Here is a 9,690-nt window from a genome sequence, read left to right as displayed (position 1 = left end):
AAATCACAACACTACGTTGGCAACTTCGATCAGAAGCAAAGCGCTGAAGACTTCCTTCAAATTAACGAGAACAAAACCCCCAACGGTTTATTGCAAAAACTGACAAAAGGTAAGAACACAGACCCCAAAATACAGAAAAGACGTATTTCTTTTCGCTTTTCTTGTGGGGGAATCCATGATGGCATCTGTCAGGATTTTGGTTCCCCCTCTTTTCCATCCCATGTGCCATTGACGTCATGTGACTGGCTCTGGCCAATGACATGAAGCAGAAGTGAAATGTGTCACTCACAGGTGGAAGCATTTAAATGCCCATGGAAGAGGGTCTGGAACTCCTGCCCTCTCCTGCCCCTGGCCCCCTCCTCTCCCCCACCCCCCAAAATGGTCCTGGGAGCGTGTATACAACAGAGACACAGAAACGAACCACTGCATGGAAGGCAGCTGCACAGACATCACTCAGTTCCACCAGGGACTTCATGTGACCAAGACACAGACTCTTTCTGTGCCACTGAAATCCAGGGGCAGTTTGTTGCATGGTGTCATCTAGCCTATCGGAGTGTTACGGATGTCCTAGGTGTGCCCAGTGACAATTATTATCTTGGTCCGTACTAGGGAGAAAAATGCCGCTCTTCCCAGCGGTGAGTCATCAACTGTATTACAAAGTGGTGAGGCTTCTAAATGCAGCTGATAAGATAAAAAAAATGACAGCCATTTTTGTAAGGCGGAATATCTTCATATTTCAAAATGCTATGCCACAGACAATATGTTTTGATGACCACACAATTTCATTTCCTTTGTGATCGCAACAAATGTACTCTATTATGAAAGAAATAGCCGACACTTTCTTTATTTCACTTATTTATTCAACAAATATTTATCGAGTGCCTATATTGAGTCTGGCGCTTTGCTGGGTGATATATCAGGGAATAAAGGAAGTAAAAATGCCTGCTGGCCTAGAGTTTACATTCTGGTGGGGAGATAGGGACAGTAAACACACAGAGTGCATAAATAAAGGGCACAGCGTGACACAAGGTGTTATGGGCTATGGGGAAAATATAGAGCAGGATAAGAAAGATCGGGAAAGCTGGGGGAGGTGTTTGTATTTTAAATGAGTGGACAAGAGAGAACTTATTGAGAAAGTGACATTCAAGCAAACATGTGAAGGTGGGGCTGTCAGGGGAAGGGTGCTCAAGGGAACTGAAGCAGTCTGTGCAAAGGCCCTGGGGTATTAGAACAATGAGGAGGCTGGAATGGAATGAATAATGGGTGAGTGAAAATCAGAAAAGGGCAGAGAGATAGAGAGAGAGAGAGAGACACCAGTTGGAGGACCCTGCAATAATCCATCATACGGAAGCAGGGGAGGGGATGGAGGGGATGGAGGGGAGCTCAGATTCTGGGTCCATGCTTTCAAGATGGAAGCTCCAAGATTGCTTGATGGTCTGACTGTGACACGTGAGAGAAAGAAAAATCACGTCTGTGTCCCAGGTTTCAGTCTGAGCAGCCGGAAGGAAGGGGACAAACGACTCAAGTAAGATCACGAGAACAGTGGCCTCTGGAGGAACCCAGAGCTCGGTTTCTGGTACGTCAACCACGAGATGACGATTAGCCACTGCGACTGATCCCTGTGTGAATTCCTGTGACCAAGGTGCTTTAAAACAACGGAAACTTCTCTCACAGTTCTGGGGACTGGTCCAAAATCCTGCAGGGGACTCCAGGGGAGAATCTGTTCCTGGCCTCTTCCAGCTTTGGGGTGATCAGTATTTCTGGGCTTCTGGGACCACACCGATCTCTACCTCCACGGTCACACTGCTTCCTCTCCATCTGCATGTCTTTTATAAGGGTGCTTATCAGTGGGTGTAGGGCCTGTGGAGAGAATTCAGGATGCTGTCGCCTCAAAGTCCCTCAGTTACATCAACGACCTCCTCCCACTTTTTTTTTTCTAAATAAGGTCACAGCCACAGATTTGAGAGATTAGGATGTGGACATATCTTTGGGGCCACCATTCAGCCCACACAGGTCTTCAGTGCAAATTTCTCGACTAACGGCTCAGGTTTGGAGGGCACAGTAAGACAAGGGTCCAGAAGGAGATCTGGGAAGTACACAGTTGTCTGCCACGGAGATGCTTTGACCAGCGGAGCAGTCTCATGGCCTGGAAGGCTTTTTCTTTTTTGGGAAATCTGTGGTTCAGGTAGATTGGTGGTGAAGACGGTCCTGAAGCAAGGGGTCCATCACGGCATCACAGCCATACGTGCCCTCGCGACAATGCCCAGTTCGCAGCTCCCATAATTAAGCTGAGGGCTCAGGAAAGTTGTGCTTAGCACTCACTGAGGCAAGACGAATACCCTGACCTCCCTTCCTCCTCTGGCCCAAATGCCTGGAGCGGAGGCATGTTCCAGGCGAAGGAGGAAGCCGACCACAGAGAGCCTCTGCCGGGTTCGCTGCTGGAGCCCTGGGGGAATACTGCGCGTCCCCCTGGAACAGGGGCTCTGTGGGTGGGGGGGAGGACAATGGCACCACCTTTCCACCCGGGACAGTTGTCCACGTGGAGACACCAAGTCACATCATGTGGTCAGCTACACCGTCATCATGTCTTCACGGCTGGATGAGGTCTTCGGGTCATCAGCGGTAACTCGCACATTCTTAGGTGAGGAGCCCACAGACATAATGGTAAGACTCACTGCGCTTCTCCAGGGCACCGACGAGAAGGCTGTTTCAGACCCCACCTCCCGTGCTCCCCGTGACATTGCTGCCTGGCTACCCACCCACCTGGGGACCAATGCTCGGAGTGCAGCAGCCTGTGGGGTTAGAATTTTTTGTTACTAGCAACAGAAATGGAATCAAGTTAATTAAAGCCAAAAAATAATTTATGAAAGGGACCTCAGGGCACTTGCAGATCTCCAGGAGGTCGAAGAGTCAGGCGAGGGAGCTGCTTGGCTATGCACAGGGCCCCAGGTCACAGGTTTATCCCCCTGGCCTTTCTGGTCCCTAACCCTGGGACTCTGGCCACTGGCCACAGGTGCTCTGCCGTGGCCACTCCTGGCGGACCGGTCCCAGGAGGTCCCTGCTCCTTTGCCTACAGGCTCTGATGCCAAGCTGGAGCCACGAGCTCCCATCTGGCTGCTTGGGAGGGGTGAGGGCTTGGGAGGGGTGAGGGCGAGAAACTGAGAAGCCGGCACTTTCAGCCTGTCTGGTGGGAGGTCTAAAGGCAGATTCCTGGTTCCCCAAACACAGAAGGTGCTCAGGTGCATGACGGCCACAGTTAGCAGCAATTTTCCCAGCAAGAGGCTGGGATGTGCCCGCTTGAGATGGTGACAAAATCATCACATCCTCCTAAAACATGATCTTGGTCACATCACTCTCTCAGGGTAAAACTCTCAGTGTGTCGTATATAGTGGCAAACAGTCCCGCCACCTGGTCAAGGCTCAATGGTCCATGCCGGCCTGTCTGACCAGGCTGGCTTTCAGCACAGCCCCCCACCCTGTCTCGGCCACCACAGGCCACTCACTTGCTCCACCTCATTTGTCAGTTTCTTTCCTTCCTTTTTTAAATTTTTAAAATTTTAGGTACAGTTTGCATACGGCGAAACACACTAGTCTTGGTTATGATTTGATGAGTGCTGACAAGTGCACACACCTGTGTAAGCCAGACCTCTACCAAGCTTTTCTATCACCTGGATCAGTCTCTCATGCCCCTCCCCCATCAATGCCCAGAAACAACTACCGATTTGCTGTCTGTCAGCACAGATTTGTATGTTCTAGAGTTTCCCATCCGTGGAATAAAACTGAATATCCTTTTATCGTGTCCAGCCGCTTTCTCTTGGCAAGATGTGTTAAGTGTCATCCGTGTGGCCGTCTGTGTTAGCAGTCAGCCCAGGGTTCCTGCCCAGAGTGACAGGGGGAAGTGTCTTGGGCAGACCGCTGAGAAGCTGTGACCTTTGCCGTTTTCGTTTGAACGAGGATGGCTCTGATCCCCAAGACTGGCTGAGAAAGGAGGCAAGAGGGTCGCGGGATTGAGAGCCACCTCCCCGCCGCCCTACCCAGGCCTGGGTCTCTTTAGGCACTGCTGCTTCTCTCAAAATAAGGTTTTGTTTTGTTTGGGGACGACAAAAAGAGTTTCTTGTCTAAACACCACTTGAGGGAGCACGGCTGATGGCCTAGGTGAGCTCAGCGGGGCCTGCTCTCTCAACTGAGCCCATCCTCCAGAATGAAAACATTTTCACAGTGGAGCGAGGTTGAGATTTTTACCAAGTCAGTGAACCAATGTTTGGCTGCCCAGCCTGGGCAGAGCAGCGTGCACAACTCTGGAAGATTCCCCAAACCTCAAGACTGTACCTGCGGCGGTCCACGGCCCCACTGGCGAGATGAGAAACACGTGTTGGGAGCCGCTGCCAGGCGTTTCCACCGTGAGCGACACCTGTCCCGTTCAGGGAGCGCAGGCCTCACAGAAAGCCTGGGACACCTGCCAGGTCGTGCCTGGGCTCTTAAATAGAAGGAAAATACGAGAGGGGTGACACTTGCGGTGCGCTCACGGTGGGGTTGCTGCCGCCACGTTTGCGTTTCTGCACGGCTGGGGCTTTCTGGGCACAGGCTCCTGAAACGGGATCCTGGCTGGGGAACAACGTGGGAAGCTAACTGGCAACTGCGCCAAGCGGGAGAATTCTGGAGACATGCGCCATCGCCGAGGGAGGAGGAGCGGCGCAAGCCTGGGGCTCCGGAGAGGCTGATTTACACCCGGAGGGTGGGGGTAAGATTCCCTCAGGGCCCCTCCCAGACCACTAACTCACCACGGCTTTCTGTGCAGGCCCCGTTTCACTTCTGGGTGCCAATTTACATACGGCCACAAAACAGAGCCGTATGTAGAAGTTAAGGACACAGGACAGAGGCCCACCTATCCCACGTGACAGTCCCTTGGTCCCGCGTCCTGGCCGTGGGGTGGGGGTGGGGCACCATACCACATGAAGTCACTGGAGACTCCGGTTCCTTCTCTCCAGCTGCTCCCTCACCCCCCGGACTTCCGTCCACACTGAACACAGTGGAAGCTGCGTTACTATGGCCTCTGCATCCCAGCCTCTGGAACAGAATGGAAAAGGCCAGGGCTGAAATGAGTAGTTCGGTCTCAGGCCAAAGGCTGCACGCGTCTCTTCTCACATCCCATTGGTCCCTAATAGTCACATGACCACACGTGCCGGGGAAGGCTGGGAGCTACCCTTCGGCTGCAACCCTCTAATTGGCCTCTAGTAGTCACATGACCACATGAAGCTGAAAGGGACGCTGGGAAATGTAGTCTCCAAGTGGGTGGCCCTGTGCCTGGCTGAAACTCCCTTAACACGAAAAAGGAGAAGAAGAGTTTGGGAACTCGCTCAGCCCAAAGTCCTTGAGGGACGGCAGAATTAATGTGTCAGCCTGGGTGGGTTTTCCTTCTCCCCTGCAGGGGTTAGGCTACTTCTCATAAACACAGTCCATTTTTTACAGCCTGGACTCCTCAGACTCTCTGGACCAGATGAGAACAGAGACAGCAGGTGCGAACCCCTCATCCTGGGACGTGCAGGTGAGCAGGTGCTCTCCTCCGCCTCCCCACATTTCACCATCCCCCATCGCGCACCGTTCTGCTCCCTTCTGCCTGGTTGCCAGTCTCTGCACGTACTTTGAAGTCTGTGGACTGTATCTATTTTCTGGTTTTCCCGAAAATGGAGTTTATGGGATTTTTAAGTCCTCCTTGTTCTTTATGCATGATTTCCAGGAGGAGACGTAGAAAAATGGTCTTATGCGGCCACGTTCATTCTGAAAGGCAATTGACTAGTTTAACGAGTCACTTTATTCTGGTTAGGAGTCAAGGACTTAGCCTCTCTGGAGACGGTGGTAAAAGGGGTTTCTCTGTGGGGCGAAGAGCCACGGCAAGTAGCAATTTAGGCTGGCGACAGAAAATCGGCTTGATTAACGACGGCAAGACCAGACAAGGAGGGGAGAATGCATCTGAGTTAGGGTGGAAAGCGGAACAACCTTGATAACATTGCTCTGGGCAAGATGGGAGCTGGTTTTCCAGCTTGGAAATTGGTCCAGATGAGCCTCGGGTAGGATCATAGGTAATGATCCTACAAAAAAAGTAAGAAGCTACAGGAAGAGAATGTGTAAATGCCACCGAGTAAATGCAAAGAGATGTCCCTGGGCCCTGGCAGCCTGTGTGTGGGGGCAGGAAGCACAGTCGTAGAGTCGCTGAGAGCAGAGGCCCGGGAGATGCGCTGTAGGGGCCACTTTGACTCTGTCCTGGGTCGCTGGCTCATTCCAGCTCTGCGCAACTGTGCCTTGCAGTGTGCCGTTTCCTCCACAGCATCCAGAGTTTCCTTCTGCAGCAGATGGCTGGTCTCAGAGCTAGAACCATGAGCACTTCTGTTCCCATGATGAAAAGCACCACCAGGTTAACTCTACAGACATCTTGTGATGCATTTGGATGGATAAGACGGCATGGCTTGCTTACGGGAATGTCTCCGTTCAGGACATCCTCGGGAAGCCAGGTGCCCTGCCGGATGCCACAGACGTGGCATTCCACTTTACAGGTAAGTAACTGAAGTTCAGAGGCCTGCGTGGCTTGCTCAAAGTCACGAGGACACGAAAGTGGTCAGGTGGCTAAGGTCGATACCACTAAGGTGTCTGTAAAAATCCTCATCCCTTTCTTCCTTGTGAACAGGAACTGAGTGTAAGGCTGCAACACACCCAGCCCAAGTAGATAACGTAATGATTAAGACCGTCATAATAAAGCTGTTTCCCAGCTCCTCAGCTCCTTCCACAGCTAGGGGGAGCCATGGGATCCAGTTCTGGCCCATGAAACCTAAGGAAAATGGCTACCTGCGACTCTGAAAAGCATTTTGGTAAAAAAAAAAAAAAAAAAAAAATGTGGCTCACGTGACTTCTCACACCTCCTCCCTTCTCACCTCCTTAATAGCAGATGTGATAGCTGGTGCTGCTGCAGCCATATTATGACTATGAGTGGGGGGAGAAAAGAGGAAGAAGGAAAATCCTGAGTCTCAGACTTAACACAGCCTGGGCCCCTTCTGATATTGTTAAAGTAGCTAAAGCAATGCCAGCAGCAGCCTATCTCCAGATTTCTGTGAGAAAAATAAGCCTCTTATTTATTTATTTTAAAGTTTTTTATTATTTATTTATTAAAGAGGGGGAGAGAGAAAGGGAGCAGAGAGGGGGAGGTAGAGGAGGAGAGGGAGAATCCCAACCAGGCTCCCCACTGTCAGCGCAGAGTCTGACGCAGGGCTCAAACTCACAAATTATGAGATCATGACCCGAGCCGAGATTTTTGCTCAACCCACTGAGCCACCCAGGCACCTCAAGCCCCTTTTAAAACTCCATGTTGCTCAAGTTTTCTCTTCATTGTAGTCAAATGCAGAATTAGAGTTAGAAGACTCAGAGCTGTCTGACCCTTGAGTCGTGGGGTTTCCACTCTACCATGGAGACTGCGTGGCCACAGACTCGGAAGCAGGTGCTCAGCCTCCAAGGGAGTATGGCTAAAATGTCTTGCTGTAAGGTCGGGCTGAGGTAGTCATGAGGCTGCGCCTCACCTTGCTGGACGAGACTCACTCAGGTCCTTTCTGTCCCAGGCCTCATTCAGCCCTGAGTCGAGCCTGCATGGTCTGAGCGGCTCAGGAGCAAGCGCACTGAGGCAGGGAATTGGTAGCCAGTCTCCTCCTAGAGGGGAGTTTGAAGTCTTAGCCCCAGGGACACGGGGGTATACCACCTGCTGTTACCACAGCAACGATCATTACTGGGCCCTTTGAAGCGACTGGCACATTGCTATTTTTCTGTGGAGGAAAATAGTTTCAGTTGTTTGCGAAACAAATCACCCCAAAACTTAGGGGCGTGGAATGCCCTTCTTTTATTTTGCTCGTGATTTGGGGGACAAGAAGGTGGAAGGGGTTTCAGGCAGTTCTTGGTTGAGTCCCTCACGCTGTGGCCACCAGGCAGTGGCTGACATTCAGCTGTCTGAGGACTGGGGGGGTGGCATCCAGGGTGGCACAAGCAGCGGCCTCCCTCCCTTCCTGACTGGCGGTCAGTGCAGCTGGTGGCCCGAGTGCCTCTCCAGCATGGTGGTCTCAGAGCTGCTATATTCTTTTATTTTAAAAAATTTTTAATGTTTATTTTATTTTGAGAGAGAGAGAGAGAGAGAGAGAGAGAAAGACAGAGCATGAGCAAGGGAGGGGCGGAGAGAGAGGGAGACATAGAATCTGAAGCAGGCTCCAGGCTCCAAGATGTCAGCATAGGACCTGATGCTGGGCTTGAATTCATGAACTGTGAGATCATGACCTGAGTTGAAGTCGGACGCTCAACCGACTGAGCCCCTCGGGCGTCCCTCAGAGCTGCTGTATTTCTAACATCGCTTCTGGTTTGCTCCAGAGCAAGCGTTGAAGAGAGAGGGCTTTCTCTGACCTGACCTTGGAAGTCACACAGTATCACTTTTCAGTTCATTCTGCTGGGTCATGAGCAACTCACCTGAGGTCAGCCTTGTGGTGGCTGGAGGGATGTAGCAGCAAAGAATTCTATGGACGTGGTTTTAAAACCGAACATGATCATCTGGAAGGAAATTCTGCTGGGGAACCATCTAGAAGGGAAATGTGCTGTTAGCTAACAGCACGGTGCTGAAGGCAGAGCTGTCTATACACTGTAGGACATTTTTGTAATTTTTTTTAAATTTGTCAATTTATTTATTTTTCAATTTAAAATTTTTTATATTCTTTATTGATGTGGATTTTTTCTTTTTTGGGGGGGCGGCAGCCATTGCCTTTTTCTGATTAGAAAATCATACGTGTTAATCGTGGAAGCTCTGGAAGGCAGAAAGTTAAAATCGTGGCTGACACAATCTCATCACAGACAGAACTACTGTAACATTTTAGGATGTTTCCTTTCAGCGCTCTCCCCCCCAGGATGATCCCAGATCACATGTAGTCCTGTGCAGGCAATGAATCAGAATGGTGGTTGGGACAGACCTGGGGACTGGGGGGTCACTGCCTTTGATGCTGTCAGGGAGGCCTCTCAGAGGGGGTGATGTTCTCACTGAAACCAAAATGAGGGGCACCTGGGTGGCTCAGTTGGTTAAGCACCCGACTCTTGATTTAAGTGTCTGACTCTTGATTTCGGTTCAGGTCATGATCTCATGGTTTGTGAGTTCAAGCCCCAAGGTGGGCTCTGTGCTGACAGCTCAGAGCCTGGAGCCTGCTTTAGATTCTGTGTCTCCCTCTCTCTCTCCCCCTCCCCTGCTCATGCTCTATCTCTCTCTCTCTCTCAAAAATAAACAGTAAAAAAACCCCCAACAAACCCAGAATGATTAAAAGACTTGGGCAAAGAACAGCCAGTGCAAAGGCCCTGAGGTAGCAGAAGATCTGGAAGGTCTGTGGATGAGAAGGGGGTCCAGTGAGCTTGGAGGGCCCTGCATTTCAGGAGGAGGCATAAAGCAGGGCAGGTGTCATCAAAGACTAGGCTACGTGGGGCTTGTCTGCCTTGGTGAAGAGGGTGGATTTTATCCTAAGTGTGATGGTGAACTTTAAGCAGAGCAGAGAAAGGATCTGATTTAAAATCAATCTCGAGTTGCCTGTGTGGCTCAGTTGGTTAAGCGTCCAACTTCGGCTCAGGTCATGATCTCTCGGTTCGTGGGTTTGAGCCCCGCATCGGGCTCTGTGATGACAGCCAGCTC

The 9,690-nt window shown here is 51.1% G+C and overlaps 1 long non-coding RNA gene across 1 annotated transcript; it reads right to left on the bottom strand.

Moving 5' to 3' along the window:
• Positions 1–835: 835 nt before the first annotated feature.
• Positions 836–5,121, bottom strand: LOC120227933. The gene is made up of 3 exons (XR_005527372.1): positions 4,949–5,121; positions 4,329–4,476; positions 836–1,860 (listed from the first exon to the last, which is right to left on the bottom strand). It is a non-coding gene; the product is annotated as an uncharacterized LOC120227933 (long non-coding RNA).
• Positions 5,122–9,690: the final 4,569 nt, after the last annotated feature.

This window comes from Hyaena hyaena, unplaced genomic scaffold (genome assembly GCF_003009895.1).
Source record: "Hyaena hyaena isolate Hyena2069 unplaced genomic scaffold, ASM300989v1 scaffold_20, whole genome shotgun sequence".
NCBI classification, from domain to species: Eukaryota; Metazoa; Chordata; class Mammalia; order Carnivora; family Hyaenidae; genus Hyaena; species Hyaena hyaena.
The sequence above is the reverse complement of the archived record's forward strand: the minus strand, read 5'-3'. Positions and strand labels throughout refer to the sequence as shown.